This window comes from Camelus bactrianus, chromosome 7 (assembly GCF_048773025.1).
Source record: "Camelus bactrianus isolate YW-2024 breed Bactrian camel chromosome 7, ASM4877302v1, whole genome shotgun sequence".
NCBI classification, from domain to species: Eukaryota; Metazoa; Chordata; class Mammalia; order Artiodactyla; family Camelidae; genus Camelus; species Camelus bactrianus.
Window position 1 is genome coordinate 74,850,430 of NC_133545.1, and position 6,768 is coordinate 74,857,197.

The following is a 6,768-nucleotide window of genomic DNA, read 5'->3' on the forward strand; positions in this document are numbered from 1 at the left end:
GACAGTGACTGAAGTGAACCAGGTGAGTCTGTGCCAATCTTGAGAGCACGTGTAAGCCCAACGTGGTCAGTGCTATCCAGCCCTCATGGAATGTTGGCTTCCACTTATACTTTTTTCATACTGAGGTTCAACTGACATAGAGTGAACTGCACAGATCACTGTATGGTTCAATGCATTTTACCATACATTGCAGACCACTATAAACAGAATCTTTTCATCATCCAGAATTTCCCCTGGTGACCCTACCTAGTTCATTCCCTGCCACACCCCCATGTCAGGCAGCCTCAGTTCTGATTTCTACCACCAGAGATTAGCTTTGCTTATTCCAGAGCTTCAGAAAAACAGAACATTCAATTTTCAAAGAGAACTTGCAACTGTATTTTAACAAAAACGTTCTTAATTTTTAAATGATGGATACCAACACAAATTTTTATAAAACAGTGTGCAGACCCAACAAAACGCACAGTCCAAATACTATCCACCAGCAATGCAATCACTTTATATCTGGGCTACAGTATAAACAGAGGGTGTATTTTGTATACATTTATTAATTTCTCTCATGATTGCTGGTTTTGGTGCTGACAATTCTTTAGTGACTAATGGCAGATTTTTCAAAAAGGAAGAGCAGGTCTAATCTTCTGGGCACCAAGAAAACAAAGATCAGGAGACTGAACCCCACCCCAGAGCCAGCCCTGGGGATGAAGGAACAAGGGAAAGAACGGGGAGAGGCTGAGAAAAAGGAACACTGGGGACATCCAGAGGATGGAACAGAAGAAATGGAGACCACAGGGCTGCTGTTCTTTGACTTCACTTTGCAAGCATCCCACTAACAAGCCCCTCCAAGACCTTCCCGACCCTCCCAAACCCAACCCCCAGGCGCCCCTTTCTTTGCTGATTTCATTTCCTTCTACTTCCCCCCATCACTCTGCTCCAGCCACTCAGACCTCCTGGCTGCTTTGTGTTCACACCCCTGCCTCAGGGCCTCCGTGTCAGAGAGCGTCAGGACTTTGTCCACCACTTTCAGTTCTATGCTCAGCATCATCTCCTCAGGCCACCTAATTTTAAATATTTTAAACATTGCCAGCCAACTCCTTCCCTGCCCTCCTCCCAGCTTTATTTTTCTCCATAGCATGTATCACCATCTGGCCCACACTGTATTTTACTTATTTTCCGTCTTCTCTCCTCCCTTCACAAAAATGAGAGCTACATGAGGACAGGGACAGACCAGAAATTCATTAGACATTTGTTGAATGGATGAGTGAATCAAGGGAGGAAGGAAGGAAGGAAGAAATGAAAACCCCTGCTAGCTTTGGAGACTGCTGTTAAGTGTTTAATAAAACAGGGACTCATGAAGAAACTGCTATCATTTCTAATTACCTTGCAACATTAACTGTTTTGAGGAAGTAAAGATTAAAAAGCAAACTAATGATAATCCTAAGAACCGTAACAACCCTGACTATACTATCTTCAAAAATTAGATTTGTGGGAGGACAATGCTTACACGGAAACATGTAACTGGGCGTTTAGTAAGAATTAAGGTTTTCATTAGCTTTAAAGTTATGATGATAAAAACCATCTTTTCCTAGTACATTTATTCCTACCTTAATTCATTTTAAGAAGTAAAGAATAAATTATGAAATAATAAAACAACAGGTTCCCAATATCAGTAAATCCTTGGGTACAATGTTCAGCAATAAACATGAAGTGCATCCAAACTTAGAATTTTTTCTGAGTGAGTACAACCAGCTCTAGGGGGATGGAGAGGTGCGGGCTGAGCTGGGTCTGCAGTTCTCCATCTGATTTTTCACACCACGTAAGGGCACTTCCTCTGAGACACAAAGGTAAAGAGCTCTGGTGCCAGGATCTTTCCATTCCAGAAAATAATATTCCCCAAACTTAGACATTCTTCAGGATTAAGTCAGGTCCTGGGATAGATCAGTGCTGATCAGATCAGACCGAGTACGTCCAGGCTGCCAACTCACCCATTAAGATGCCACTCATGCAGGGAGCACACAGGGATCATGGGCCACAAGCCCATATTTACCAACACACAGGTGGAATATGATTTGCTTAAACATTAAACAGCATGTAGCAGCTCTAAGACCAATAGCAGAGAGAAAAGAAATTAAGTGTAGCTTCTTGCAATCCATGGACCTCCTTACCCTTGTTCTACATTTCCTCCTTAATGCCTTTCCATCTTTTGTGCACTTACATCCACTTCTCTTTACTGACCTGACAGTCACACATATACTTTTTTTTTTTTTCCTTCCAGAAGTTTTGGGATACGAAGGGCAGTGGGAGGAAAATAAGAGTAGGATAAACAGAAATAAACTTCATGGATTACAATTTAACAACTTCTATTTTTAAATCTAAGAATAATGTTCAAAGTGTGAAAATCTATAGAATTTACAATGTAATGGCAACAAGATTAGGTCTCAACAAATGATGAAGGTAAACAATGTGCTCTTTTGTTTCCTATCCCAGTTCTGGTAACTCAATAGTATACACCTACTTGAGAAGGTGTGAGGATCATTTTTTTATCTCAGTTTGGACACAGAAGCTCACATTTCAGCAACGATCACTGTGATCATCCTTATCCCTTGCTGACACCTTCTCCTCAACCCCTGAAGGTCACAGGTCACCTCTAGGAGAAACTTTCAAGGGGCCATTAAACACTAACCTGGATACCAAGAGGAGCGAGAGAACCATCTCTGGGGACCTTCAGGAACAGCTAATCATTTTAGACGAGTGGAGCTACAGCGAATGCAGTCCATCAAAATGTACGAAGCACTGTGGGAATACTGAGGCGGTGGGAAGCCACAGCATCCTCCCGGAGTAAATTTAAATTGCTTGATTTGGATGCTTCTTAGAAAGGCACGTTTAGGCTTGGTTACCAGGGACTGTAGGTGACGCGGGGCCAAGCTACCCATAAAACAGATTTTACAGGCCTGCTTTTCTGTCTTTAGGTGACACGATCTTAGAGTCAGTTCTTAGCATTTATTTAACCCAGTCATTCTCAATCTTGGCTGGATTTAATGTTTCCTGAAGGATGTGGGGTGGGGGTACTTTAAAAAAATAGAAATGTCTGAGCCTGCCCCAGTCCAATAAATCAGAATCTCTGACCTAATGTACATACATATTTAAAATAAACTCTCCAGGTGATCCAAATGCATAGAACCACACAGTAGTAGCTGAGAACCACTGATCCCATATGACACCCTCATTTTATACACAGAAAAATTAAGGCCCAGAGAATTTAATTGACTGGTTACTTGCCGAAGATCACATACCTAGTTAAGGGCACGGCTTGGATTAAAATCACAATCTCCACTGATTTACTAATCCCATTAATGTCTATCAATGACATTCTAGGGTGTGACCAGCCACCTAGTTGTCACTCAAAAATAAGGTAAGTCAAAACTGGTTCACATCGAAGGATCAGTTAGGTTAGTCCTGATTCAAGTTAAAAGGAGGGAGTGAGCTGGGCTGGCCCTGCTGTTCTCTCTCTTAACCTTTTCTCCCCAGAAGTGCTGGGAGTGCAGGCCTCCAGAAATGAAGAATCCTGCCATCCAGGTAAATCCATCACTACCTATGACTCACTCTCCCATTTCACCAGTTCCTCTACTTACCCAGATCCAACGTGCAACACAAGGAGCAGGGGACAGGGTCCCCAGATGGGAGGTTGGGTGCGGTTCAGTGACACTGGGCTCAGTGGGGCTGAGAGCTGGAGGAGGGACAGCTCGCGCCTTGGCCCTGGGAACAGAAGAAGGAAAGTCAGTCCAGGGGTTCTGGTTTGTTCTTAAAAAGAAGTCATATCCAAAATATTCTTAGTGCTGTTTGCTTACTCCTAATACCAATCAGCTCTCTCCCAAGACACGACTACTGCTATCACAGTGGTTTACACTGACTAGATAACTATGTAATATAATTATCTGTATCTCCTTCCCAAAGGTGAACTACCAGTACGTGTATCTGTGAGAGAGCGAGCAAGCTCAAATTCTGAACCCAACCATTCCCACACTACAGAAGTTGGTGTGTGAGAAACTGTCCCGAATGAGGCCTCAGTGCTGGGAGAAGTCATCTCTTTCCTTGAGAAGAACAAGAAAAATGGAAAAATGAGATTCATATGCTCACGACAAAAGCTGATCTCAATCAACTAAAAAGTAATAGGACTAACTCATCTTTAGTCTTTTACAAATAATACAATTATTACTTCCCATTCACAGAACACGTACTAACAAGGCCAGGTATTGATTCCACTTGAAAGTTAATTAAATTATATCCACAGCTCGTGGATTTACCCACATCCTTGTTTCATTTCCACTTCCCTCCATCTACCTACCCTCTGACTTACTCACTGCTCTGTTCTGAAGCGAGGCACCATGGATCCTCCAGAAAACACACAACATTCTGAACGGGTGTGCATTTTTTCCTAGGGATAAAGTCCCTAACTTTGGCCAGATTTTAAAAAAGACCTGTCCCCTCCCAAAAGTCCCTTAGAAAACAACACTTTTCAAGGGTAAAGTTAGGGAGATGATGATGATGTTGATGTCTTCTCGTATTTACAATGAAAGATTTTATGAAATTGGCCACTGCAACAATCTTCCAAAAGAAGGACTGAAAGAGTGCACGAAACTGGATCTAGCCTTCAAAAGAACAGACTTAGATAAGACATAGTTTGGGAAGTACCAGAGGATTAAATTTATCCATGTTGACTTCGTCTTCTTTTGTGCAATATTTCACTAGTTTGAAACCAAAGGACGGAAAATCATTATCTCCTAATTTTTGTTGATTTTGCCTTCATTAACTCAGTGGTAATGCAAACAGTAATTCTGTTTTCTAGGGAAAACAGAATTACTTTCTTATTTAGTTATATTTTCTAGGAAACCTTGTACTTCGGAATTACTAAAATGCAGACTACATGCAATGGTAGAAAAATTACTAAATGATTAGGATATCAGGGCCCACACATGGCATTTAGACTGAGTGAAAGCCCAACTATTTTTGACTTTAACTTGAACAGGCAGCGCACCCCTGCATCTACGCTTTACAAGTCAGTCCACTGTTGTTGCTGTTGTTTTAATCGGAAAATTCCTCTGTCGTCCAGTCTCCTGCAGTTCTCAGCAAAGTGCCTCAGACAGGAAAGGCCCTCAAATACTTGTTGGACTGAGTGAATTCTTTTGGTATCGCTCATAAATTAATGAGGAACGTGTAACTCTGTATAGTTTCAGAGCAGTTAAAGAGAGAAGAAATGCTACATAACAGAACTGGGGCTTCAGGTGTTACTTAACAGACTAGAATGCTTTCCAGCAGTGCACTTAAGATATCAGCCATAGCAACCTTACCTAGAAATTCTTCACCCTCAGTATCTTTCTAATGCAAACTAGTTTGAATTTCTCTCTCCTCACCTGTCCCCTGCCTCAAAGTCTCCAGAAATAAAGAAAAACCACAGTAGTAATTAGAAGGACTGCCTGGCCAAAACCTATTTCAAATTTCATTTCAAAAAGGCTCATACTGCCTACTGCATACTTCAAACTCCCCTCCATTTCCAACCCTGCCTCAAATTATACATTTATACAACAATGTACACGGTTCCCAGTTTTCAGACAAGAAAAAGCTGAATCTCAGGCCATCTTCGACCCCGAAATTACCTTTTTTGTTGCGTTTCCCTTCATGTTTTACAAACTTTAGACCCCAGGTTGATACACAACCCTCATCACGGTGAGGAAAGGAATCTCCCCACGTCCCCCATGGCCTATGTGACCTCTGCCTTCCGGATCTCCCGACTGACAGACCCTTGCAGGGCTTCCAGCCGGCTTCCTCGTGGGCCCCGGCCCAGAGTGCGCACCCGGGGAGGCAGTCAACACAGGCAAACTGATCTTCTGATCAACCGTTTTATTAAGTACAGGTCAGGGCTTTCAGAGTCCATCACATCAGAGCCGCTGTGACGGTAGAGCACCCACCACGGTGAGTGTTTAGGAGGGAGAAGGGTTTTTAGGAAGCCACCTCCCCTCCCAGCCCCCCACAACTAAGGGACAGGGGGGCTCTTAGCAACCCCGCCACTCATGGAGAAGCCGGAGACCGGAGCTTCAAGCTTTTCCGGGGCGCCGCTCAGCCTCCGACCCACAGCTCCCCTCGGGGAACCCGGGCCGTCGAGGCGGCGGAACCCACCCTGGCTCGTGGCTTAACTGCGGGCGGCGCGGGGCGCCCCGGGGAGGCGAAGGGCAACCCCCCCGGGGCCGGGGCACCAGCGGGCCGGAGCTAAGCAGGGTCTGGACGCCGCGCACAGCCCGCGCGGCTGAGGGTGTTTCGGGCGCCTGACGAGTCAGGCAAACAAAACTGTAAATAGCAAAGGGCTGGGTGAGAACCAAAGTGAAGCAAACGTCTAGTAAAAACATCTGTGCGGCCGCGGCAGGCCCCGAGGCCGTAGGGGAGGCCTGCAAAGGAAGGCGCAACTTCAGACTTCATCCTGTCAGGGCTCAGCGGGCCGGCGGGGCGTGGGCACGTCAAGCGCCGCACTCCTTTCAGGACAGGAGTTTGGGGAGAGGCACAGACAGCCCGCGAGACAGCGGGGCTAGAGCCGCCAGGAGACGCGGCGGCGCCCAGAGCCCCGTTAGTCCCCGCCGGCCAGGCCCCGGCCGCGTCCCCGGCCCGCGCGCACTCACCGGCCGGCGCTGCCCGGCGCTGCCCTGGGCGGAGCCGCCGCCCCGCCGCGCTCCGGAGCCGCCGCCGCCTCGACGCCGCGCCGCTGCCTCCCCGACCGTCTGT

The 6,768-nt window shown here is 45.8% G+C and overlaps 1 protein-coding gene across 4 annotated transcripts in view; it reads right to left on the reverse strand.

Moving 5' to 3' along the window:
- The window catches only part of SLC26A5 (solute carrier family 26 member 5), a 52,343-nt gene extending 45,575 nt beyond the window's left edge, over positions 1 to 6,768 (reverse strand). For all 4 annotated transcript variants that reach the window (XM_074367603.1, XM_074367604.1, XM_074367602.1 and 1 more), the window contains exons 1-2: positions 6,666 to 6,768; positions 3,630 to 3,753 (exon numbers count right to left, since the gene is read on the reverse strand). The gene's annotated coding sequence lies outside the window, so the exon portion shown is untranslated. The remainder of the gene's footprint in view (positions 1 to 3,629; positions 3,754 to 6,665) is intronic.